Source organism: Thamnophis elegans, chromosome 3, assembly GCF_009769535.1.
Source record: "Thamnophis elegans isolate rThaEle1 chromosome 3, rThaEle1.pri, whole genome shotgun sequence".
Classification (NCBI taxonomy): Eukaryota; Metazoa; Chordata; class Lepidosauria; order Squamata; family Colubridae; genus Thamnophis; species Thamnophis elegans.
The window spans coordinates 52,810,179-52,837,984 of record NC_045543.1 but is presented as its reverse complement, the minus strand read 5'-3'; the positions used below and the strand labels follow the sequence as shown (position 1 = coordinate 52,837,984).

Sequence of the window (27,806 nt, the reverse complement as noted above, 5' to 3'; positions counted from 1 at the left end):
CTTGTTGATGCCCTCGAGTCTCCTGAGCTACTAGGTGTGGTCCTTGGCATGGTCGGGGTGAGGGTCATGGTGATCCTGGTGGGGGCATATAGGGCGGTGGTTGGGGCAACTCTTCTGGGCACTAGCTAGGATTGGTGGTCTCAGCTTGGGACATTTGGGGTGTACAACCCGAACAGCCATAAGCATACACTGTTGGTCTTTGCATTTTTTAGCCAAGCTGTTTCCTCAATAAATTGTACCACACGTCAATATATGGGGCCTGATCTGGATGTCCTACATCAGGATCAAACACTAACCTATGGACATTCAAAGCTATGTTGGGATCAAAAGTGCCTTTGTTGGGCCACCCAAAACCAAAAGTGGGTCATTCAGATTCACAAAACTTTTTAAGCTCATGCCTGCTCCACTCAATGCCATAATCCTGAGTCATATACCCTTCTTTAAAATGATTTAACATACATTGTAAGGGAGTAAGGGGAACACTGCTGCCACCACCCATGGTCCTCCCAGGGCACCAGACAACAAGGATTTAGCAGTCACCCCACACAGGCTCTGACCCAGGGTACCGGATCAACATGGCCACCGTAGGGAAATGCAGTAGCCCCCCTCAATCACACAAACACACATACACTAAACAATCCTCCCCAAAACCTTCCAACTAGCGAGGGAGATCAGGCCTCGCCTCCGGCTCAACAAGGAGTCCGGGCCTAATGGGGTCCCCACAGTACTTGCCTCATGTACTTGGCTTCCCTCCTGCGATGCTGGCCAGCCTTCAGGTGCCTGGTCTCTGGTCCTTCTCTGGTGGTTCTTGGAATCGCCAACTGCTGCTGCCAGAGCCCTCTGTCGCTGGGAAGTCCCTCGGATCAAGGGTACGTTGGCGCCAGGGAGGTTCCCCCTGACAGGATGAGCCCCGACACCGGGGTGGACGTTCCAGAGGGTCCCAAAGACCCCTCGACTCCTGCCTGGCTCACCAAAAATGTTGCAGCAGATTGAGGTTTGTAATCTACTTACGAAAGACCAGGACTCGAGACCACGAAGGTGCGAGAGAAACAGGTTTATTTGATGCATCGAGTTCAGCGTGTTCACACACCAAAATCTGAACTGCCTGGCTCTGCCCAGGATACTACTTTTATGCCGGGTTCCACACTGTGCATTCTCAAGGTGTTTCCATACATGAGACAAGCATGACATTTCAAAAAGGAGAAGTTCATTTGGAATGTTAGCTGTCTCACCTCTGTTCTATCTCTCACCCACGCCTGGCTTCCTGTGCCCCTCCTTTACAGGGTCTTGCCACACTGTTCAGCCCTATTTTTAATACTTATGAGGAAGTTGGAGAGAAAGTTCACTCAAGCTACAAGTCAAAGTTGGAACTCCAGGGCACTAGAATGAAAAGCCAAGCTAATATGAATTTATAAGGTCCATTCTATTAAGACCACCTAACCTGGCCAGCCACTGGTAGGTTTACCTGTGCACTCCCTCCTGCATCAATTTCACAAATAATGACAACACACTCTTACATGTAGCAGCAAGGCCATTAAAGAGTCCTGTATCTAATTCAAAGTAGCTGCATTTAAGAATTGAAATTTTATTACATGACAATTTTCTCAAGAAAGATGGTACCATAGTTTTTCCCGATTTAAAAAAAAATATTAATTTGAGGTATTTTCTTTCTTTTCTTATCCCATTTCCATAGGTTTTCCAGAATACATACTATTTTGAACATCTGCAAGATGCTGTCAATGACCTGCAATATAAGTAGCTTTATCACTCTTAAAAGTAAAGTTTATGCTACAAAGCTGGCCATAAGTAGTCAAGCATATGCAACCCTAATAATTAGAGTTTAATTTATTGCAACATCTCATAATGTAATTTTTCCACAACTGGTGAAATAAAGAATTTGTAATTAATGCTTGAATTTGTCCTTTGTGAAATATTTGTACATACTGTTCCCTCTACTTTTAACAAGCTGCTGTTGCTACTTGTAGGTCTGCCAAGTTGCAATGAGAAAATTGCTCTTTCATTCACTGATAAACGAAGATGAAACAGCTGGTCTCTTCACCCACTCAGTTTTCTTTCAACCCTTTAATTCCTTCCTTCATAGAGTCTTCTTCACGTTCTATCTCTTTTTTTTTCTTTTGAAACCATGTTGATCCTTTGTGGGGAAATCATCCTTATCTCCCATCATACAATATCTACAGTATATCAGGGTTAGGCACAATGCCGCAAAAGAAGATGAAAAGGTTGCATTTCCTTATTATCCAAAACTCTTCACCAGGCTACGAAAAGGACAGGGGAAAATACAGCAAAAACTAGTTGAGTCACAAGCATTAGATATTAAAATTAATCTCAAGATGAAGATTGCACCAATTGAATGAAGTAACAGTCAACAGATTTGGAGTCATGAAAACATACCGGTACTCCCGTAAGCTAGGTTCATCAATTACACTGACTTATAAAGTGGCTTGCTTTGTTTTTGCTTGGTGAGCTCAGCCCATAGTTCAAACCATGATTATGGGGTGGGATCAATGGTGGGATTCACATTTTTTTACTACCAGTTGGGCATGGCTTGGTGGGCATGGCAGGGGAAGGATACTGTAAAATCTCCATTACCTCCCCACTCCAGGGAAAAGTTACTGCAAAATCCTCATTTCCTCCCGATCAGCTGGGACTCGGAAGGCAGAGAATAGATGGGGATGGGGCCAGTCAGGTGATTTTTACCAGTTCTCTGAACCAGTCAAAATTTCCACTACCAGTTCTCCAGAACCGATCAGAACCTCCTGAATACCACCTCTGGATGGGATGTTGTGAAAAGAAAGAAAGATATACATACATGCATACATACATACACACATACATACATACATACATACATACATGGAGCCATTTGGTTTTTTGTAGATTAGGACGTCCAGAAAGGGAAGTTGGTTGTTTCCTTCTATTTCCATAGTAAATTGTATTTTGGGGTGTAGGCTGTTGAGATGTGTGAGGAAGTTATCCAGTTTTTTTCAATTCACTATGGAAATAGAAGCAAACAACCAACTTCCCTTTCTGGATGTCCTAATCTACAAAAAACCCAATGGCTCCCTAGGACACACCATCTACCAGAAAAAAACACACACCAACCGCTACTTAAACACATAATCCCATCACCACCCTGCACAGATCAACTCTGTAGCCAAGACCCTCATCTCCAGAACCTAGCCGACAAAGACCACCTGAAAACTGAATTACACACTCTCACAAATGTATTAATCTCCAACGAATTCCAAAGAAAAACAATTACCAACCTAATCCAAAGGGAGACTCCCCCCAAAAACCAAGACACAGAACAGGACAGCGGCATCGCCCTCCTCCCTTACATCAAAGGCACCACAGATAAAATCAGCAAAATTCTCCACAGACACAATATCAAGACAGCCTTCAACACTGACTAAAAAATAGCCAACATCTTAAGAAACACCTGAAACAAAATCCAGTTAGAAAACGAAGAAGTCTACGAAATACCATGCAAAATCTGCCCTGCAACATACATAGGACAAACGAACAGAAGAATAAATGCACGCATCGCAGAACACAAGAACGCAGTAAGAAAAAAAAGAAAAAGCTTCCTCCCTTTTCCAGCACCTTAAAGCTACGGGACATGAAATTAATTTTGAAGGAACCAGGTTAATCTCCAAAACTGAACACTTCAACAAGAGAATAATTTCGGAAGCTATCAAAATAGAGAAACACCCCCACAACAGGAATAAACGTGATGATACCTCCCGCCTACCAGACATCTGGAAACCAGCCCTAGTCAACAAACAAGCCCCACCTACCACCCAGGCCATTACAACACAAAAGAACAACGGATACACAGCCAGCACCAATCAGCACCAATCTACCAATCATGATACAACCACACAACCAATCATTCCACTTACTGAAACAAAGCCAGCACTCCACACACACCCCACCAAGATTTATAGAAAGACGTCAGCTCCGACCACGCTTTAAGCCCAAAACACCAGCCTGAAGATGGCGAGTGAGACCTTGCTGAAATGTTGCCAAGACAATCTCAATCTTATATGGGAAAAGACCCATATATAAACTGAGATATAGATTAAGGTATATTAAAAGTGGGATATCCAGTCTAAACACCAATTAAATCAATTCCATTCCTAAAATTCATTTATCATTTTGAAGGATTATGTTACCATGAAGTTTTGAGAAACTTTGCATGAAGCCAATGTATGGTTTAGTCAGTTCAAAGCTTCACGTGTTGTATGAATCCAGTCAATTATTCTTTATTCTACAAACCATAGCTAACTAAATCTCACTTAGAACAATGTATAAATCTGACCAATTTGGAGTTACTTCTGAATAGACACTGTGGGATGCTGCTGCATCTGTCATTCCAATCAACCAATGGAGAAAGCTTTGCAGGTAGTCCTTACCATGTGACCACTATTGAACCCAAAATTTATGTCGCTAAGTGAGTTTTGCCCCATTTTATGACTTTTCTACCTACATTTGTTAAGTGAATCTCTGCTGTTGTGAAATTACTAACACGGTTGTTAAGTGAATCTGGCTTCCCCATTGACTTTGTTTCTCAGAAGGTTGCAAAAAGTGATCACATGACCCCGGGACGCTGTAACCGTCATAAATGTGATTCATTTGTCAAGCTTCCAGTGTAAATCACGTGACCTTGGGGAGGCAGGTCTTAAGTGTGAAAAATGGTCATAAGACACTTTTTCAGTGCCGTAATTTTGATCAGTCACTAAGCAAACTGATGTAAGTTGCGGACTACCTGTACATGACTTTGCCTGGATTTTCATTTTTAAAGGAATGGATCACCTTATATTTGGTACAAATGGGTATAGTGTCTATTGCACAGTCCTCTTGATTGAGGTTTTTAAAAAGGGTCTGGTACTTTGAAGCTGTATTGCAGAATAGCAGTTCAAGGAACTCCCAGTTGAATGGAAGAAACACTTTTCTGCTCTAGCCCCTGTCTGGAAAGCAGCCAGGATTGTAATTGCAGAAACAAATCATTTTAAACTAGGTACTCTGGTTTGCAGAAAGATCCCCCAAATGTTACAATGTTCTCCATGTCCTTGTAAAGTGGCCGCAGCTGTGCCCTCTGTGCCAATATGCTTGCTCTCCCTTAGGAGTCGTAGAAAATCACAGCATAAGACAAGAAATGTATTTGCTGCACAACTAGAGTAAACAACAAAAAATATACAAACATAATTTCCCATCAGCTGCAGATGATGCAGCTTTCATCTAATGTGTGGGTTGGATGACTTCATTGGCACTTTAACAAATTGCCAGATCAGTTGAGCAAGCGAGAGAAACTTCCACGAACGAGATGCTCCTTCTGGCAAATTGTTTTTCAGGACACCCTCCTGAACTGGAAATCATGGGTGTCCCAGCCTTTTGTTCCTTCCTCCATAAGGTTGCTATTAGTCATTTAAAAATCTCTGGAACTAACAAGTAACAATAACATACTGCTTTATAGTGCTTTACAGCCTCTCTAAGCGGTTTACAGAATCAGCATATTGCCTCCAACAATCTGGGCCCTCATTTTACTGACCTCGGAAGGATGGAAGGCTGACTCAACCTTGAGCCGGTCAGTATCAAAATCCAGATTGTGGGCAGAGTTAGTCTGCAATACTGCATTATAACCACTGTGCCACCATGGCTCCTAGGTCTCCAGATTGCAAGTGACCTTATGGTAACATAGACATTGTACATCCATACATTCAATATACAATTCCAGACCCATTGTGAAGCCATGCATGTAACCCTTCTTCTAACTATAGATGTTCCTTGGAAAGACAGATTGTGAATACCTGCCAAATCTCTCTATATATAAGCAAGAAAACACTCAAGCAGGAATCATGAAATCTCCAGAACCGTAAATCCTACGAACTTGAAATTTGGCACGTATGTTCCTCTTGGCTTTTAGGTGCTCGGTAACAAAGGATTTTTTGAAATGACCACCAGAGCATTAGTATTTCATATATTATTATTAACACACTCTGATGCTAAGGAGTTAGATGCTCTACTTCCCCTCCCAACCTGAAAATGGGTGTGGGCGTGGCCAGCGTGTGACCCATCTGGCCTGCTGGCTGGGAGTTTGGAGAGGAGCCTGAGGGAGAAAAGTTGATAAGATAGGTGGGGTTCTGTGGGGCAAGCCTGAGGGAAAAAAAGTGATAAGATAGGGGAGGCTTCTGTGGGACCAGGCTGAGGGAGGGAAAGGGATAGGATAGAGGAGGATTTTGCGGGGCAAGGCTGAGGGAGGGAAGTGGATAGGATAGGGGAGGCTTCTGTGGGACAAGGCTGAGGGTGGGAAGGGGATAGGATAGAGGAGGATTTTGCGGGGCAAGGCTAAGGGAGAGAAGGGGATAGGATAGGGGAGGCTTCTGTGGGACAAGGCTGAGGGACAGAAGTGGAGAGGAGAGGTTGATGGTAACTACTTATTAATTTTCAAGCTGTAAGTATCAATTTATCAAACCCGATCACACAGTTTCGAGGCGGAGCATGGATATTCAGCTAGTATGATCATAAAACAATTGCATGGTTTGGATAATTATAGCCAGACAGTTTTTATGGTTACCACCAACACTGTTGCCCTTTTATTTATCCTTTCCTTCAGACACCTATATATATATATGATATGGATCCATGGAGGCTACCATTACCAGTTCCTTTCTGGTTTCATAATCTAGAAAAGGACACAATCACAAACAGTCTCACCCAAGGTTATATAATATGATTAGATTTGGGTAAGTCATAAGGAGAGGTACATGATGGGGGTCAGATAATTCTTCTAAGCAAGCTCTTTGTCAAGCAAATTATGCCTGCATTTACTGTACAAAATGAACAATATTGCTTAAAGTTATCAGAATGCAAATGATACACTACCCTAAAATTGAATTCTCAACACTTTGTCAAGCTTCAACTGCTTAGTGAAGAAGCAATTAGATAGAATACTTTATTTGGCCAAGTGTGATTACACACACAAGAATTTGTCTCTGGTGCAGAATCTCTCAATGTACATGTAAAGCAGGGGTGTCAAATTTGTGGTCCGTGGGTCAGATGCGTCATGTGCTGGCCCGCCCCCACCCAGTTTAGCAAAGGGGGGGGGAAGTCCCAATACATCACATGACGATGTGAATTTGACACCCCTGATGTAAAGCAACAGAGTAATCATAATAATACCAGTAAGAGGGGATAATAAAGAAGATAAGAAGCATAATAATACTATAGCCACAGAGCATGGGTAAATTGATTGGGCTTACAAATCTGTTATAAAGCGATATGGAAAGGGCCATAAAGACTGGGATGGCATTGAGGATGCACAAAACTTGGAAGACAGAAGCCGAGATACATATCAAAACAGCAACAAAAGCAACCTGAGCAAAATAATATGTACTCCAAGAAAAGAAATGAAAAAGGTTGGGGGAAAAACACTCATCAGTAAGTCCCTGCAAAGTACCTGGCACTGTAGGATTGAGACATCTACACTTGATTTTAGAACTTAATATTGCAATGTGATTGTGTGATGCAAACATCTCAGCAAATATGGAGCCAGGCACCTTAACATCAATGGCCACATATCCATTCAGAAGCTAACCTGGAAGATACAGTATTGTTGGTTGTGAGGGTCCTATAGAAACTTAACAAAGAATCTATCCTGAAATCCTAGGCTCATTCTATTTACCTAGAAGTAGATAATGTCTAATTTGATAATCTATGTGCCCCTACCACCACTTTGAACTAAATACCCAATGACTGTGTTCATGTAATGCATGGAACAATTCAGCCAATCATGCATTAGTTAACATATTGTCTGAATCTGGTCAGTGCAGCCATTTATAGTTGAGGGCATTATGCAAATGTAAGTTCAATGAGTTAACTGTGTTCAATTAACTCTAGGCATATCTTTGGAATGCAACTGATATTCAGCCATTACAAACTGAATGTATAGTAATTTAGTAAAGAGTTTGATCCTGTTCTGATTTAATCTGTTTTTTTAATTTGGTGAAGATGGCGGCCATTTGTCTTCATTCTGATCGGAAGATCTTAATGAATGAGTCTACTACATTTCTGTATGTTCTCCTCTTTCTTTAAAAGCTGCCAATAACATAAACTGGAGAGATGAAGCTTTCCTTTCTACTTATCTTAGTAATAATAAAGCTTTGCTAGCTACATTTCTATTTGCTGTTTCTAGCAAAGAAAAGAGGGGGAAAATGTTAGCAATAATGGCAAGAGAACCTTATTCAAGAGTTAAAAAGAGTATCTGAATCATCTAGAGTAATGGAGCTTATTCCAAATTATTCTCTTCTATAATTTATAAAGTCTGAGCAGAATCAATTCAGCAGTGAAGATCACAGTTGCTGAATAAGCTATCTTTCTTCAGTGGGTTTAATGATAGCTTGATGTGCAGAAACCAGGCAAAGCTTTTCATCGTGAGGAGGATTTCAACATGACTAGTTACAGATATCTCTTCACCACATGGATATTCGAAAGCAAACCAAGCTGAAAATTTGGCAATATAGTTAATCGTGTTATCAGAAATGTTGTATTATTTTTTTAAATTCACAATCATAAACTGAAGTTCTGCTGATTAAGAACATGAAACGGAGAATTGGAAGATCTAATTCTATGTTTGTTTTGTATCCACCAGAATATCTCCTGATGTATGTATCCTCCATGTATCGGATCAGACATTCTGAGGCCTTCACCATACCATATTATTTGTTCTTGAGCAGGGATATTGTCACGGCAGAATCACATGATGTATCGGGACTTTTTCCCCCTTCCTAATCCAGGCATGGCTGTGCCAGTGCATGACACATCTGGCCCACAGGCCAGGAGTTCAACAGCCGTGTTCTTGAGAAACCTCAAAGGGCAAAGGTAAGGTGACCAGACGTCCCAATTTCAGCGGGACAGTCACGCTTTATAACAATTTGTCCCGTGTCGTTTTAAAAAAGTCCCGATTTTCTGGCTTCATGTTGAAACCCCAGTGGATTTGCTTAAGAAATCCTAACCAGGGCAAGACAAAAGACACCCTGTCTAACCTAAGGTGACCAGATTTTCAGATTGGTAAAGAGGGACACCTTTGACCGGGGCGCGGGGGGGGGGCATTGATTAAAAATTTTATACGGAGCAACAAAAATTTTCATATAACGTAAAAATAGTATTGTAATTTTTTTTATTTCAACATAACTACAATTTACAAATATAAATTGTAACTCTTGCCAAATATCAAAATTTTGATTGCGTGACCATGAGGATGCTGCAATGGTCGCTAAGTGTGAAAATGGTCGCTAAGTGTGAAAAATGGTAATCAGTCACTTTTTTCAATGCCATTGTAACTTTGGTCACTATACTACCTTTCTTGCCACAGTTCTTAAGTGAATAACTGCAGCTGATAAGTTAGTAACATAAGTGACAATGCTTGGCTAGAGGGGCCGCAAGTGTTACTTCCTGGATTTTCCGGAGGGGAGGGGCATGGAGGTTGGAGGTCAGCTCATGTGGAAGAAAAAATGGTGGCAAAAGTTTCTTTGAAAAATATTTCCCTGACTAATTTCACCATTTTAATTTGATCAGTTCTTTGTATTAACATCTACATCATTCTGGATTGACTTGTGCCTGCTGGTAAGTGAACTGGGTTTTTTTCTTTTATTGTTTTAATGTATTTTAAAATAATATTTTATTTATTGTGCATAGGATTTTTTAAAATAGCTTTATTCTGTGTGGATTCTTTTTTTAAATTGTCTTAGACTATTTAAAAAAAGATTCTATCCAAAATACAAAATACCAGCTGCAGTTATTCACTTAAGAACTGTGGCAAGAAAGGTGGTATAGTGACCAAAGTTACAATGGCATTGAAAAAAGTGACTGATGATCATTTTTCACACTTAGCGACCATTTGCACACTTAGCGACCATTGCAGCATCCTCATGGTCACGTGATGAAAATGTTGATGTTTGGCAAGAGTTACAATTTATATTTGTAATTTGTAGTTATGTTGAAATAAAAAAAAATACAATACTATTTTTGCGTTATATGAAAATTTTTGTTGCTCCGTATAAAATTTTTAATCAAGCCCCCCCCCCTCCCGCCTCGGTCAAAGGTGTCCCTCTTTACCAATCTGAAAATCTGGTCACGTTAGGCAAAGGGCATTACATTACTACTAACATTCTTTTCATTCATTCATTTCTCATATGAGTCCATGGGAACAAAAATAACACAAAGCACGCCCAGGTTCTGCTTAAGATTTATGAGTCAGAGAACTTTGGGCGGATTAAAAAAAGGGGGGGGGAATGAAACAAGTATCTAAATGTGACAACATCAAGCCCACATATGACTTTATTGTCACTTTGGGTGTCGCTGCATATTATTTCTTCCCACCTCTTTCACCACAGATGAAGCAACCCAGATAATCAACTTTTTTTTTTTGCTTTCCTAAATCAGAAAACAAAAATCCTGCTGCTGCATGCAGAATAGTTAACACCAATAAGAGAGTGTAAATGCTCTAAAAATAGATTTAATATATAGCAGCATGGAGCTACTGATGATTGACGAGGGAAGATGTAAAGTAACTACCTCTGAGGGAGAGTATTGGTGGAGGTGTGCAAAATAAAATAATGTAACAGTTCTTGACTAAAGAATGATCTGAAATATTAGGGTTTAAGATAATGTTGGATTTATACAGGTAAAAAGATAAACCTCATTTTCTGACTTCTCTCAAAATCATCATACATACATTTCATACACTTTCAAATGCATAGCTAAGAGAGTTGGCTCCTTCTGGTCTCCCCATTTCTGAAATTTTAACTCTGGTTTTATCTGCATACATCATGGCTAGGCGACCTGTAGCCCAACTCAAAAATTAATTTTGAACCCCTGCTGAAGAACTCTTTGACTGGACTATATGTGGGTGAACAGTTGACACAATTCAACTGGTTTCGCATCATTTTTGTAAGAAGCAATCAAAATTTGTAGTGTATGCCCCAAAACTGGCTTAACATTGTTCTCTTTAAACAAAAACAAAAGAGCAACCCAGCTCACTCATCTTCAGAAAAAATTCGAAATTGACATCTGCCTCGTTAGTTATCATCTGTCTCCCTGTATCTTTCAATTCCTCATATTCATGTCCAGGGTGGGATTCAGCTGGTTTGGACTGGTTTGGGCGAACTGGACGCTAATTTTACTGAAAAATTGGGAGGCCATTGGACCTGTACCTGGAGATACTGTGTATGTTTGGGGATCACCCTTAATGGCCTAGCCATATAAAATGTTTGTAATGGCTACTGTTCTTGAGGTACAATAAAGATTTAGTTCTAGGGGTATTGCATTGAGTTTCTGGGAAGCATGAGTCAAGTTCTCATCTGCTTTAGGGAAACCTAATAGATGAGTATCATGAAAGGCTAAGAAGGCACATAAATCAGGAAGTGAGACAACACTTTTATTGTTCATCTCAAAGAAGATATGGCCTGACACTTGGCAACTGACTCATATTTATGAGGCTTGCAGTGTCCTGGGGTCATGCGATCACCTTTTGCAACGTTTAAATGAGCAAAGTCAAGAGGGGAAGCCTGATTCACTTAAAAACCATGTTATTAATTTAACAACTGCAGTGATTCACAGTGATAACTCCTGTGGCAAGAAATGTCATAAAATGGGGCAAATGCACTTAACAACTGTCTCTCTTAGCAACAGAAATTTTGGGCTCAATTGTGATCAGCAAGGACAGTACATTTCCTGCAATTGCATTATTTTATTGAGACTCAAATGGAGAGGACAGCACTAATTCAGCAGTGGTATAAGCCCCGTGCCCCCAGATACCCTCAGATTCATTTAATTTAATATACAGGGGTGGGCTTCAAAACTTGCAGCAATGGGTTTGCTACCTCGCTGCTGGGTGGCCATGGCCATGGTAGCCGTGGCCTAGTCAGCCTCCTGCACTAAGGCAGGGGGCTGTTTTTCACCCTCCCCAGGCTCGGAGGCTTTCCTTGAGCCTCTGGAAGGGCAAAAACTGCTTCCTCTGAGCTCTAGAGGCCGGAAACAGGCCTGTTTCTGAACTTCCAGCAGTTCCAGTTTTTGCCCTCCCCAGGCTACGGAGGCTTTTCTCGACCTCCCAGGAGGGAGAAAACTGCTTTCCCTGGGCTCCAGAGGCAGGAAACAGGCCCATTTTGAGATTTCTGGAACCTCTGGTAGAACCATTTTCCCCCTCCTTGAGCCTTCGTGGGGGCCCTGCACTTACCTGGCATGATGAATGGGCCACATGGAGGCCACATGGAGACTCCTGGGAGGGGAGGGGTGAGATGGGAGGGGAGGGGCAGAGTGGCAGGGGCCAGCCAGTGGTGGGATTTGGAGGTTCACCTCCAGAATTCTAGCTAGAAGAACCCATGCGAACCCCCAGCAGCCCACCCCTGGAATGTTACCAGTAGAAATGAAAAAAAACAACCCATATATATTTAACCAGTGGCTTTTAACCATGTGCTAAAAGACGAAGTCTTGAGAATTTGTCAACAAAACTACTACAATCAATTTCCCCAGATTCACCATTTGGTTCCAGAAATCTCAATCCTTTGGTATGGCTTTTTCCCAGATCATCTTTTCTCCAGCCAAAAATGTCAGATGCTAAAGTAGAAAATTTTAAAATAGACTCAGACGTATTTTCGTGTGGTATGATTTACGTTAGTGACAAATATTAATTCAGAACCCTGATAAATAATGATAGTTTCATCACAGCCAGGAAAACAGTTTACCAATTTGTTCACATTTGTGTTGAGAAAAGCTCTTGTTTTGTTAAGGTGCCAAGAATTGCCTTCTGCTGTGTTAAGTGGGAGGGCTCTTAAAGTGTAATTTCATTTTCTATTTAGATGTTGTAAAAGAACATTGGATCATTGATCCAAGCAACCAGTAAGCAAAAAGTAACACTCCCACAGCGGCAAGATTAGGGTTTGGTTGCCAACAAATGTGGATAACAATATTTTGGCATTCATGCTGTTGGTTGCAAGTTGGGCACTTAAGCCTCTGCTGTCCTTAGCCTTTATTTTGTTTCTTCTGCACTTGCTGTGATTGTTTTAGTAATTATTTCACATCTGATCTTTTTTACAATTTCGGGTCTAGGTTTGGGCAGAAATAAATGATTGAAAAAAGATTAGACAGTCAACCTCAGCAGGACCTTGATGTGCACAGTGCAGGCTATGGATGTGATAAATCATGTACCTATTAGCAAGGTACTCTTCTTAAAAAGTACTGGAAAAAAATTTTTTTTCTTAAGAGATATAATGAAGATAGTAGCTAATCATATTTTAGCCTAGTGTACTAGGCAAACCACTGTGATGGCTCAGTGTTTTGCAGACCTGGAAACCACATAGAGTTGCTGGAGGTTGGGCAGCATATATTTAACAATTTGGTTAAACAAGTTGGTTGCACAGTCAGCTAGATGTTTATATTTGATCCAGTGGTGGGATTCAATTTTTTTTTACTACCTGTTCTGTGGGCGTGGCTTGGTGAGTGTGGCTTGATGGGCGTTGCAGAGGAAGGATACTGTAAAATCCCCATTCCCTCCCAATCAGCTGGGACTTGGGAGGCAGAGATTAGATGGAGGTGGGACCAGTCAGAGATGGTATTTATCAGTTCTCCAAACTACTCAAAATTTCCACTACCAGTTCTCCAGAACTGGCCAGAACCTGCTGAATACCACCCCTGGTTTGATTTTGCATTCTTTATCTTGAATCTTTTTTATTTCATTTTCATTTTTCATTTCATACAGTCACATGTATACTGTGCATGATTGAGGCTATATAACATTGAGCAATAAACACAACTCTCTTTGTATTCCCCATAATAGAAAACCAACATAGCGCTTCAACCCTCCATACACCCTTTCTTTCTCCCCTCTCCAACTTTCCTTTCTCCCCTCCAACATTCCCCTCTTCTACTTCCCCTCCCCCTCTAACGCTCCTTTCTCCCCCTCCCTTCCATCTCACCCTCCTTCCATTCCCCTCTCGCTCCTTCTCCACCCCTCTCTCTTCTTTCCCTCTACTCCTCACTTCGGTGTATTTCTACTATTCATCGATATATTCAGCTTCTTAGTTTGTACTAAAAATAAAGAAAAAAGAAAAAAAAGCAACAGTATACAAGTGCATTCATGTTGTTTTAAAAACTGACACAAACTATATTTCCCCCCTCCCCCCTCCCCCCTATGATCCCACCTCCCTTCCCCCCTTCCGACTTCCCAGAGCCCGTACCCGGTATAGCTTTTTATCAAACACAGTCTAGAATGTATTAAAACCAAGTAAGTTAAAAGAAAAAAGAGGTAATAATAATAATTAAAAAAAAACAGGGAAAAGAAAAAAAGAATAAAAAAAAGTCAGTAAATTCTCTACATTGAACTCAGCTTCTTATCATTACACAAACTTAAGCAGTTTACATCATTCCTAATCTTAATTAGTTAATTACCTGCAGGATTTCAAAATATATTAAAACCAAGTAAGTTAGCCAAGTAGAATTCTTCTCTAGCTAGGGGCCTTATCTCTTTATCTAAATATCTATCTGTTTCCAAACCCTTAATTTGTCCCCTTTATACCTCCTTCCTCTATAACACAATTTAGACACATCTCAAATTCTTCTCTCGGTTTCCTCTTCCAACTCTTCTCGTCCCTGCCTCTGTCTGTATCCATATATATATATATTTATATATATATATATATATATATATATATATATATATATATATATATATATATATATATATATATATATATATATACACACACACACACACACACACACACACACACATACACATACACATATATATATATATACATACACATATACATACACATACATATATTTTATATTCATCGATACTCCTCTCATATATGCCCCGCCTAGATCTCCTACAAACTCCCTGGATATATCCTTATTCATGTTCCAAATAATGTGTTCAAATAACAATTTTTACAATCATCAATATGCTTTCCGTCTCAAAATAAGCTCCCCTTCGACCTCCACTACTCTCCCGTCTATACCACACCTCCCAACTCCATCCAAACTGGGCCGCGATCCAAGAGAACCCTCACCGCAATCTCCGCCCTCTTCACCCTGGAAAATAAATCATCAGTAATTTATATAAAAAATTCAAAGTTATCGATCAAGTCTTTTTAGATCCCATACAATATATCTTCCAAAGAGATCCGCATCTGTTCGTTCAGCCTTAATGTCTCTTCTTCAGTATACAACTATACCATTTTTTGCGAAGCGAAAGTCACAAAATATTAACCAAGTTCAAAATTAAGCAAATATTTTGGATCAGTTAATTTAATATAATTTTCTTACAGAAAAGTTATATCGTTTTGAGCTGTTTGAAATAGCAAAATATTTTCTTTCTCTTTTATAATGAGAGACTTCCGGGAAAGAGAGACTTCCGGGGAGGGACTTGCCGTCGCCGGCAGCTTAACTGAGCTGCCCCCAGATTTCTGGTTCGTTATCTACTTAATATCTAGTAGACATCTCTTTTTTCAGGCAAGAAAAAAGCAGAGAGGGACCCAGTCGGTAAGAGCCTTCTTTGAAGTTTGCAGTTTGTTTTTTTTTGGCTGTGAACGGAGGGGAGGATCAACCAAGGCTGAGTCATTTAATTCCGGACAGAATATCTCAGCTGTTTTTCACAGCACAAGGCAAGGAATCCCCCCCCCTCAGGACAATTTTTTGAAACTAGGTTATTGAAAATTAATACGAGCAGAGACCGAACCTGAGAACTTTATTTGTTTTTTCTATCAAAAATACTAGCTTCAATGTTATAAAAAACTCCTTTGTTTAATTGCTTTCAAGATGGCGATTTTATAGCTTCCGCATTTGTTATAATGATATATCTCCAACTTCCTGGCACAGAATCAAAGGAATAACTTCTCACAATTTAATTAGCTCCACTCCCTTGAAGATCTCTTCTTATCAACCTCTAAAAGTTTTCTGAAATTAATTTATCTGAAATCAAGGCGAGCAGAGACCGGACTTGAGAACTTTGTTTGTTTTTCCTAGGGAAAATACTAGCTTCCTTTCTGACATTTTTTGAAAATCTTCTACGAACAAATTAGGGGGGACATAATACTTTCTTCCCTCGCAAGCTAAATAACGGGCCAGCTGAGTTTGAATAACTGTTGAATAATTGTTTGAAGAAAAGATATAATGGTACCAAAATCAAAGTCGGGGAGACATCCTTTTAGCAATACACCTCAGGCATTTGGCACAAAGTTGCAGCCCTTCCCTTCTACACCCCCTACTGGAGATGTGTTAATGAAAGAATTTCTTTTTGAGACTCTTAAAGAATTTAGAGAGGAGATGAAGCAACTTATTACAGACTTATGCGACAAGCTTGATACCAGGATTGCTCAAACAAAGGATAATATGGTAGGACTAGTAACTGTACTGACAGACTACGTTGCTGGAATGGAAGATAAGCTTGAGCTTCTGGAGGAAGCCAACACCAACCTGACATCCAAAATTGAAGTGATGCAACAAAAAGTTGAAAATGCAGAAAAACAACTTGTTATGATAAATTATAAAAAGATGGAGCTTGCATTAAGAGTTAGGGGACTGCACGAAAACGAACAGGAGAACTTGAAACAGATTTTTTCAGAGGCCTTCAGTCGTCTGGTGGGAAGTCCGGGAATCAATTTTGATTGGCAGATCGAGAAAATTTATCGTCATAATTCGTGGGCGGCAAAACAGAGACACCTTCCTAGAGATGTAATTATATACTTTGCTACAAGAGAATCCAGAAATGCGATACTACAAGAATTTTATAATACCAGACTACAAATTGACGTACAGGACCTGATTGTTTTCAAGGAAATACCACCCCAAATGTTAAGAGCCAGGAGAGATTACGCCTTTCTAGTTAAAGAACTCAGAAATCGTCAGATACAGTACAGGTGGGATGTGCCATTTGGTATTATAATTACATTCGGTGAGCAAAAATATTGTCTCAACTCCGTAGGGGAAGCCCGAGATTTCTATCATAAGGTCCTGAAGGCGGGACATCCTGAATCACCTGGACTTGGAGAAAGACAAAGAGAAGGACAAGAGAAACAACAAAATACTCAATCACAAGACAGGAAGCATCGTTTTCCCCTTCCGGAAGGGCAGGAGACCAGAGAACAAGGACCTAGCCGCGCGTCTGCCAGACGAATGGGAAAATAAGGTGGATTGCAGCAACATCAATGATCATCGGCCATTGATTAAGGAGTTATGTTTGATTTTGCATTCTTGTCCACTTATCAAGTCTTTCTTAGGGTCCTGGGACAGGCAGGTGTTGTTATATCATATTAAAGCAAATGCTTGTCTGTTTGATTTCTAAACTCCCAAAGCACTTTAATTCTTCATTTTTTTATTACTTTATATTCTCACCAGTTCTTTCTTGCAGGAAAGTACAATTTCTTGCAGATATCCCAATGCGCTACTGTCATGCCATTGTTTATAATCAGTCTGTGTAATCGTCTTGCAAGCAGCTAGCTAGATGGCCCACGATTGCTTCAGTTTTTTTGCAAGGACATTTGCTATCTGTTGCAGTCTTCTTAATTCTGGTTTTGTATACATTTGGTCTTGTGCAAACAGAATTAGCCCCTTTGTCTTTTTCTTCAGCTTTCCTGCTGATCATTGCCAGATCTTGTTATCTTCTTTGCCTGCTTGTTTATTTTTTAATGTGTTAACCATGTAGAATTTTGCCTTGCCATGTTTATTTTCTATACTTTATTTGGTCTTTCTTATAGGCTAGTTTGATCTCTTTCATTTTCAGTAAATCTTCATGATAATTAACTTTAGTGCATCTTCCTGACTGTCCTTCAGATATTCTTCCTGTTAGAAGAAATGAAATGGCTAAAATATCGGCACATCTCAAAGATCATTCAAATGAGAGATATAAACGAGACTGGAAAAAATGGATTGACTATATACAAAATAAATACGGGACTAAGAAATTCCAGTTAGCCTATGCTTAAGATCAGAAATGATTTAAACTGTTAAAAGTCAGTTCAGTAAGAAGAAGCTAAGGTCAATCTAGAATGTCATTAATTTCTTTATTTCTTTTTTCTCAATAGATTTTAGACTGTGTTAGTTAAAAATCCATACCGTGTACGGGTTCTGGGAAGTCGGGGGGGGGGGAAGGAGGAGGGGGGGTGGGGGGGTGGAGGGAGGGAGGGATACACACAACAAAAAAAATTGTACTTCAATGTCTTAATGATTGACAAATGATGACATATTTGTGTTTTTTTTTAAAGAAAAATAAAAAAGTTGGAAAAACAGATATTCTTCCTGTTAGAAGGAATATCCATCTGGCTCAGTTCCAAGCCAGAAGAAAGGCACTGGAGATAAAATGGAGGATGGAGGCTGATTGAAAAGATGGTTTAATGATGCAGCAGAACCACATGGGTGGTTCTGGGCAGCTGACCACATGGAGTTGAGAGTTGGGGGGTGGTTATATCTTCTCTTGGGCTTTGAACTTGAGCTTCCTGTTCCTGTGCAAAGACATGTATTCTATTGGCTGTTGTCAGGCTCCCGTGGTGCCATGTAGGGGTTATGTAAAGGTCATAGCTGGCTCTATAGGCAAAGTACAAATCCTAGGTGTTTGTCTGAACTAAGTTTGGTGGACATTTCTGAGGGTGATGCAGTCATTCCTATAGCGGCTTAATGACTTTGCCCTGTTTTGGCTCTTGAGTGAGGGCGAATCTGCGCTTGTTCAGACTTTGCTGTAGGGAGTAATGGATTACCATCCAATGGATTACCTTCCATCCTTCCGAGGTGGGTAAAATGAGGACCCAGATTGTTGTTGGGGGCAATATGCTGACTCTGTAAACCGCTTAGAGAGGGCTGAAAGCCCTATGAAGCGGTATATAAGTCTAACTGCTACTGCTATTGCTATTGCTATTACCAAATCTGCATTTCTAAAAGCTGCCCCAGCTCAATATCTGCTTGGGGGCAGGGAGCTGGGTCTTTAAGCTTCTGTCTCCCTTATTATTTTTTATTTCTCTTTTAGGGGAAATATTTTATCCTGCCTTTTTAACTATTCCTCAAAATATTTCATTCTTCTAGGGGGGAGGGGGCTTCCCACATCCCAAAGTCCTTTTTCCCTCCTCAACTGCCAAGCAATTGAATTTTGATCACATGACTGTAGGCTTATTGCTACAATTGTAAAGTGCAAGAATTGGTTCTTGCCATGGTAACTTTGAATGGTCATTAAATGAATGGTTGTAAGTCAATGACTACTTGTAGACTACAGCTGTTCACAGTTTCAGAACTTCCTGTCCTGTCCTGTCCAGTGGCTTTTCTCTTTCTAATAAAATCTCCTTAGATGGAAAAGTGATCTACCAGCATCCTCTTCAAGACTTACAAAGTCACTTCTTTGCATGCTCAGTGTTAATCATAACTGCCTTGTGACTGCCCTGCATTTTCCAATTAACACCTGAAAGAGAGGATGCTTAGACAAGCTAGCACTTCTTATTTACTCTTACCAATGAGCTGTGAGATAATAAAGTTTCAGCTTTAACCCCAATTAGATCATTATTTCCCCCTTTTGCCTCAGCACCAATGTCTGGCAGACACTTAATCCTCATTAATATCTAATTTTTCCTTGCTTGTGACCAATCCTGGACCAATGGAGGGTTTTAGAGAGTTTTAAGGGTTCAGAAACCTGCCTAATAAAAGCAGCCTTTCGCTGTTGTTGTTTTAAGGTGAATAAAATTCTGAAGCCAAAATTCCAGAGTTCCGTCCTCACCATTCGGGCCAGGGGTGGATTGCTGCCGGTTTTATTACTGGTTTGCAACCCACTCGCGTGTGCGTGCACTATTCAATGTAAATTGTTCTTTGCGCATGTGCAGAACAATTTACAGTGAACTGTGCACGCACAGTCACTAAAAACCAAAATGGCGGCGGCAAGGGGAGCCGGTTCAGGGGCGTGACAGGCCTGGGTCACTGACAGTTCTGTGACCCAGGCCTGAATTCCCCTACGGTTCAGCCAAACCGGGCCGAAATGGGAGCAACCCACCTCTGATTCAGGCTCACTATGATGAATGGAGGTGCCACCCTCCCCATGCTGGAACTAATTAATGGGGCAATTCAAATAAACATGATGCTCTTTGTTTCAGCCCTTGCATAACCCTTCATGTAATCTTGCTGCAGTATCCATCCTGTAAATTCTTAATCAGCTGGCAACACAAGCAATTCAGAAAACAATAACCATTATTATTTTTAAATTGATCACAAGCACTGTCACACTGGGATCACGTGAGACAGAGGAAAGAAGACTGAAACTCAGATATGCCCTTACCGAAACAGGTTACCTTGATGGTGGTGGTTGGAAGCCTCAGAACAGATCAAAACAATTGCTGGATACATAAGCACTTCTTTCAGACTTGCTCAGATGTCAAATCAAAGCGATCAGGGAGAGATCTGATGGGATTTTCCTAAGGCACACTATTTTAAGATTTGTATAACTTAAAAAAATCTGTTTCATGTGACATGCTATGATGAGGTTGGTTTGACTGTAGCTGAGTATGTTGTGTGATCTGCACCAGTGGTGGGTTTCAAAAAATTTTCGAACCTACTCTGTGGGTGTGGCCTCCTTTGTGGGAGTGGCTTGCTGGCCATGTGACCTGGTGGGAGTGGCTTGCCGGCCATGTGTTCTCTCTCTCTCTCTCTCTCTCTCTCTCTCTCTCTCCTTCCTTTTGTCTCTGTCCCTTTTTTCTTTTTTTCTTCCATCTCTCACTTTTTCTTTCTTTTTTATTTCTTTCTTCCTTTCTTTCTCTTTCTCTTTCTCTCTCTGTGTGAGTTTGTCTGTGTGTGTGTGTGTCTTTGCCTCTCTCTCCCTCGCTCCCTCCCTCTGTGTCTATGTGATTCTAACTGTGTGTGTGTGTGTGTCTCTCCTCCCTTCCTCTGTGTCTGTGTCTCTCTCATTCCCTCTATCTCTCTGTGCCTCTGTCTGTCTGTCTGTCTCTATCACATAGACCCACATAGACACAGAAACAGACACACACACACACATACTGTGGTCACCTTGTTGAGTGTTCCAATCACATTTGAAACACTCAACAACTGGCCTGTATTCATGGTTTTTTGCAGCATTCTGCATACATTGGGGCAAAATATATGGTTAAAAGTACCTGGCAGCAGCGTTATTCCCTGGGGGGCTCCGCAGAACATCCCAAGACCAATGGCTCTGGGATGAGGGGCGGAATCTTCGCCAGTAATCTTCGCCAGTAAAGCTTCGTCCACCAGAGGCAGCAGGACCAAAGCCCCTCTCCCAACTGGCCCTTCCTCCCTCTGAGGGCGAGGGACCCGGCTGCCCCGCTGTCTCTGGCTTCCTTCCGAGAGTCTCCTCTCTCCTCTCTCCGGGGCTGTAATTGTGCAGGCTGTGCGTGCGTGCTTATGTTTTCCACAGGGGTGACGGATGGGCTCCGGAATCGTTCCATGCCTTGGAAAACATAGGCGCGCATGGCCAGCGGGGCAGCCGGGACAAGGGAGTGCAACCCGCACAGCTTGTTCAAATAGCAAAAGAAGGGACAGGAGAGGAGTTCGGCTGTTTGAAAAGCCCCGCTTGGAACTCCTCTCCTGTTCCTTCTTTTGCTGTTTCTACATGCCGAGCGGGTCGCGCTGCCTTGTCGGCAAATGTGCTTTGCAGCGACGGGCCAGGAGCGGTACCGGCATTCCCGGAAGTTAATTACTTCTGGGTTCACCAACCAACCAGTGTGCGCGAACCGGAGCAATCCGGGAGGAACCCACCCCTGACCTGCACCATTGGGGTTTTGGAATGACAACTGATGGCTTAAGACAGGGGTGTCAAACTCAAGGCCCGGGGACCAGATCTGACCCACGGGGTACTTAGATCTGGTCCATGGGGCCACCCTGGAAACAGTGAAAGATGAGGCCATGGTGCCTCTGCCAGTGAAAACAGAGCTCAAGAGAGCTATGTGCGGCCCTCCCGGGCTCCGTTTTCCATGGCAAGAGGCTATCGCAGCCAGAAATGGAGTTTGGGAGCCCATTTTCACTAGCAGAGCACTCGGGATCCACAGGTGCCCCTGACACGAGTGACATCAAGCCAGTCATGCCTACCCTGGCCACACTCACCCCAGTACCCCCCCCCCCACAGGTCAAACACAATGCTGATGCAGCCCTCAATTGAGTTTGACACCCCTGGCTTAGTACAATGTTTCTAAACTTTGGCAACTTCAGGGTGAGTGGTCTTCAACTCCCAGGATTACCTAGCCATCCATGCTGACTGGGGAATTCTGGGAGTTGAGCTCCACACATCTTAACGTTGCCAAGGTTAAGAAACACTAGCTATCTTGACCCCTTCCAGTCCGGCTTCAGACCTGGTTACAGCACAGAAACCGCTTTGGTCGCATTGACCGATGATCTCTGGAGGGCCAGAGATGGAGGCTATGCGTCCATCCTGGTTCTCCTTGACCTCTCAGCGGCTTTCGATACCATCGACCATGGTATCCTTCTGCGACGACTGCGGGAGGTGGGAGTGGGAGGCACTGTTTTGCGGTGGTTCTCCTCCTACCTCTCGGACAGGTCGCAGTCGGTGTTAGTCGGGGGGCAGAGATCGTCCCTGAGGCCCCTAACATGTGGGGTACCCCAGGGTTCGGTCCTATCACCCCTACTATTTAACATATACATGAAACCGCTGGGCGAGATCATTCGGAGGCACGGTATAAAATACCATCAATATGCGGACGATACACAATTGTATCTGTCCGCCCCGTGCCAACTCAATGAAGCGGTGGACGTGATGAACCAGGGGCTGGAGGCCGTTAAGAACTGGATGAGTGTTAACAAACTGGTGCTCAACCCGGATAAGACCGAGTGGCTGTTGTGTTTCCCCCCCAATAATTTGGCTAATATACCAACGCTTAGGCTGGGGGGTCAAATTCTATACCCCTCAGATAGGGTCCGCAACTTAGGAGTCCTCCTGGATCCACAGCTGACTCTTGATCACCAGCTGTCGGCTGTGACCAGGGGGGCATTTGCCCAGGTTCGCCTGGTCCGTCAGTTGCGGCCCTACTTAGATCGGGGGGCTCTCACAACAGTCGCTCGAGCCCTTGTGATCTCTAGACTGGAATACTGCAATGGGCTCTACATGGGGTTGCCCCTGAAGTGCATCCGGCGACTACAGCTAGTCCAAAATGCAGCCGCGCGAGTGATAGTGGGCGCACCGCGGTTCGCCCACGTTACACCTGTCCTCCGTGAGCTGCACTGGCTGCCTGTTGGTCTCCGGGTGCGCTTCAGGATACTGATGACCATCTTTAAAGCACTCCATGGTAGTGGATCTGGGTACTTGAGAGACCGCCTTCTGCCGATTACCTCCCTAAATCGACCAATTAGATCGCACAGACTGGGCCTCCTGCGAATTCCATCTGCCAGTCAATGCCGACTGGCGACCACACGGAGGAGAGCCTTTTCTGTTGCTGCCCCGACCCTGTGGAACGAGCTCCCCATGGAGATCCGCACCCTCACCACTATCCAGACCTTCCGCGCAGCCCTCAAGATCTGGCTCTCCCAGCAGGCCTGGGGATAGGCTCCTAATTACCCGCCCGAGTGTTTTGTTTGATTGCTGAATGAAAGTTGGGTTTTATTATTTTTCTGTTGTTCACATATTGTTTTGTTTTGACCTTGCACTTCCCCTCCCCTGTGGTTGTAAGCCGCCCTGAGTCCCCTCAGGGAAAAGGGCGGCATATAAATCCCAATAAATACCTAAAAAAATACCTAAATACCATAGCATATTAGTTACATCACGGGTGTCAAAATTGCCGCGTCACATTGCCATCATGTGACATTTCGTGACGTTTTTCCCCTTTGCAGGGTGGGCGTGGCCTTTGCGTGATGCAACTGGCCCACAGGCTCCATCTGACACCTCTGGCTTATATGAACCAATCCCATTACAGCTTAGCAACCCTTCTTTTAATAAAAAAAAATGGCTTGCCTCAATATGAATCCTGCCTTTTTGTTTCAAGTGCCAAACTCTGAAAACCCAGACAATTCCACCCAGAGTGCTACTCTACCCAAAAGTAAACAATTTGATGATTGCGCCAGCCCACCTCCAATTTCTCACCTGCAGCAAATCACTTTATGGCTTGCCTACTGTTGTAGTAATAATAGCTTAGTCTTTTTCTCCAGCTTTTTCCCTCTCATTTTCATAGCAGTCTTCTGGCTTATAAGACTGTGGTCTATTGATTGGAGCGCCACAAGATCAGCCTTCTGCTTTTTTGCCCCCTGGATTTTAGGCTGACAGAATTGGCAGAACGCCTGCTTTGCAAGATCTTAGCTGACATCAAATAGTTCTGGCAAAGGTAGCTGTGCTCTGCCGTAAATCAGAGGCCAGCTGCAGCTGCAATATTTATAGCCTCTTTTGCCTTCAAAACACTTATTGAAAAACTTGTATTCAAGTCACTCATAAATTTTACAAGATCTGCTGAAAATTCTATCAGGCAGGGTTAGGGTTAGGCAAACACCTGTAATCATGTCATATATGTATGTGTATGTGTATGTGTATGTGTATATGTATATGTTGTATTTGTGCTGATAAATAAATAAAGGGAGACTAGTATAGATCTATTTTAAGCTATTTAGCTCTCATCAGCTAGCCATACCCTTACTGGGATTCGAACCTGGGCTGTGTTACATATTAGGCAGATGTGTTAACCACTAAGCCACGGGCTCTCCTCCTTTATCAGCTGAGCCAGGGAAATAGGTATGTAATTAGTGTCACAACCCCTGGTATGCCCAAATATGGGAGGAAGCTCACTGCTTCCATTCTCTCTCTATCGGCTCGTATGGCTAGCTGATGAGAGCTAAATAGCTTGGAATAGATCTATACTAGTCTCCCTTTATTTATTTATCAGCACAAATACAACACAAATGTAACAAAGGCAACAGTAAAAATATTGAGTTTCTGTCTGGATGGTCTCTTGTGACCAGCCGATAGACAGAGAATGGAAGCAGTGAGCTTCCTCCCATATTTGGGCATACCAGGGGTTGTGACACTAATTACATACCTATTTCCCTGGCTCAGCTGATAAAGGAGGAGAGCCTGTGGCTTAGTGGTTAACACAACTGCCTAATATGTAGTACAGCCCAGGTTTGAATCCCAGTAAGGGTATGGCTACCTGATGAGAGCTAAATAGCTTGAAATAGATCTATACTACTCTCCCTTTATTTATTTATCAGCACAAATACAACACACACACACACACACACACACACACACACACACACACACACACACATTGTTTCCACTGTAATCTCTTTTTGGTCAATTTCCCTGAGATTAATCTTTAAGCAACTGACAATACCAGAAACTTCAGAATTAATCTACATGTGAATTTCAGATTAACTCTTAAAAGCACTTATCCAAAATGTACTTTTTCCAGGAGGCAACTGGACTTTGTTTTTCTTTGAATACCTTTTGCTTCTCATCCAAGAAGTTTCTTCAGCTCTGACTGGATGGTGGGACATGGAAGGATTGGTCATTTGCATCCTTTTAGAGAGTCCTTGAGGCCACTTGGAGGTTTAACTGTGTCCTCAGGGTCACCCTGAGTAATGTGGAGCCTTCTTGGCTGCAGAATGTTTTCTGCCCTGTGTCCCTTCACTGTTGAAGACAGGGACAGGCTGTTGGGGATGAGTCTGTGTTGCCTGCACCTCAAATTGAAGCACAAATGGTTCCTGTAGTCTGCGTTTTTTTTTCTGAAAGTCCATTCATACTCCCACACCATTCGAAGCAGAGGTGGTATTCAGCAGGTTCTGACCAGTTCTGGAGAACCGGTAGTGGAAATTTTGAGTAGTTCAGAGAACCTATAAATACCACCTCTGACTGGCCCCAGCCCATCTATTCTCCACCTCCCGAGTCCCAGCTGATCAGAAGGAAATGGAGATTTTGCAGTAATCTTTCCCTGGAGTGGGGAGGGAATGGAGATTTTGCAGTATCCTTCCCTGCCATGCTTATCAAGCCACACCCACAGAACCAGTAGTAAAAAATTTTGAGTCCCACCACTGATTCAAAGGGTATTCATCCCAAAATCCAGACATCTAGAAGCACTTGTGAAATTCCATGCAAGCAAAAGGTGCCAGCTTTGAAATTGGCCCGGCTTCTGCATCTTTAACAGAGCAATTTGGCGAGTGACATTTTCTATCTTGCTTAGTTTTCGTGCTAGGAATTGTTTTCTTGCTAAATCTATTTTCGGATTTTCTCTCAGAGAAACTCGGATAACAAATGGGTGGTCGTCCAATCACTGTGAATAAGCTTTTGTAGGGGATCATTATCTACTGCCAGCATGAATTTATGTAAGTGTGACAACATGCTTTAGGGTTTTTCTTTTAAAAGAGAGAGAGAGAGGAGGGGAGGGAATGATTGCTGCTTCTGCCAGAAGGGTTACCTTTATGGGAACTAGAACTGCGCATGTGCGAGATCCAGATGGCTGCCTGGCTTTCTCGCTCTGTAGAAGCCGGGGAGGAAAATATCTTGGAGAGCCTCCGGAATCTGCCACAACTTCTTAAAAGTCCCCTGGAAGGACTGGAACCCAGGGAGCGTAAGAGGACTGGTATTTTGAAGAACAGCTGCTTCAGGGCGTTTTTCAAGCGGTGAAACCTTGGCGGCTTGAAATCACCCACGCTGCATGGAGGAGAAGATGGCGGCACCCTGCTGCTGACGACAGCGTTCTATTGAATTCTCTGGCATTTGGGACCTTATTTTAACTTGATCCAACGAAGCGGTGAACCTTGGGGACCCTACTACTACCTATCATCACCCCAGTAAGGTGGGGGATTTATCGGGGCCTTTTTCGGGACTGGCGGATCGGGCAGCTGGCTGTGGTTGCCGCCGCCATAGCCTTCCTTGGACACCCCCACCCCTCCATCCTGCTCGCCCTCTCACCGTCATAGCCTCTTCCCTTCGCCCTCTTACGGGTCTGGGCATGCGAAATCCTTCCTGCCCAGTACTGACATTCCACCAGCCGGCCGTGACCATCTCGGCGGCCCAGATTACATCTCGGCATGGTGAGGAAGATGGTGGCGCCACGCTGCTGATGGCAGCGTTTACAACTTTTGGCCCTTCGGAGTCCAGGGGATGGGAGAGGAGAGAGATCTGGACGCCCCCCCTTCTTCATCCTGCTTGCCTCCTCAACCGCCGCAGCCTTGCCCTTCATTCTTTCTGCGTGCTGGACATTTTCTTCTTCTGCCGCCCTTGTTGCTGTGGAGCCTTTACCATCTCCCTACCCAGCACTGACTCTCCACCGCCTTGGCCTGTGACCATCTGCTTTGGTCTGTAACAACCGTCCTCCCCCAACCGCTGGCTACCCGTTACTGCCCCTGGATAGATAGGTATAGATAGGTATAGATAGGTATAGATAGGTATAGATAGGTATAGATAGGTATAGATAGGTATAGATAGGTATAGATAGGTATAGATAGGTATAGATAGGTATAGATAGGTATAGATAGGTATAGATAGGTATAGATAGGTATACATAGGTATACATAGGTATACATAGGTATACAGATAGATAGGTATAGGTACTTGGGCAGCGTCCATCTGATGGTGCACTTGGCCTGGGGGAGGGAGCGATAGGTTAGAGATAGGGTTAGGGTTAGGGTTGGGGTTGGGGTTAGGGTTAGGGTTAGGGTTAGGGTCAGGGTCAGGGTCAGGGTCAGGGTTAGGGTTGGGTTAGGGTTAGGGTTAGGGTTAGGGTCAGGATTAGGGTTAGGGTTGGGTTTGGATTAGGATAGGGTCAGGGTTAGGGTTAGGGTTAGGG

The 27,806-nt window shown here is 42.8% G+C and overlaps 2 long non-coding RNA genes across 3 annotated transcripts in view; one reads left to right on the top strand and one right to left on the bottom strand.

Moving 5' to 3' along the window:
• LOC116505784 overlaps positions 1 to 27,806 on the top strand; it is a 56,026-nt gene that overhangs the window by 24,918 nt on the left and 3,302 nt on the right. Inside the window, exon 2 of the long non-coding RNA XR_004254971.1 lies at positions 8,672 to 8,901. This is a non-coding gene — a long non-coding RNA (uncharacterized LOC116505784). The remainder of the gene's footprint in view (positions 1 to 8,671; positions 8,902 to 27,806) is intronic.
• The window catches only part of LOC116505783, a 51,291-nt gene continuing 25,587 nt past the window's right edge, over positions 2,103 to 27,806 (bottom strand). Inside the window, exon 4 of one of the 2 annotated variants that reach the window (XR_004254968.1) lies at positions 2,103 to 2,276. This is a non-coding gene — a long non-coding RNA (uncharacterized LOC116505783). Of the gene's footprint in view, positions 2,277 to 16,958; positions 17,863 to 27,806 lie in introns of those variants that run through there. The other variant, XR_004254969.1, reaches the window with a different exon arrangement.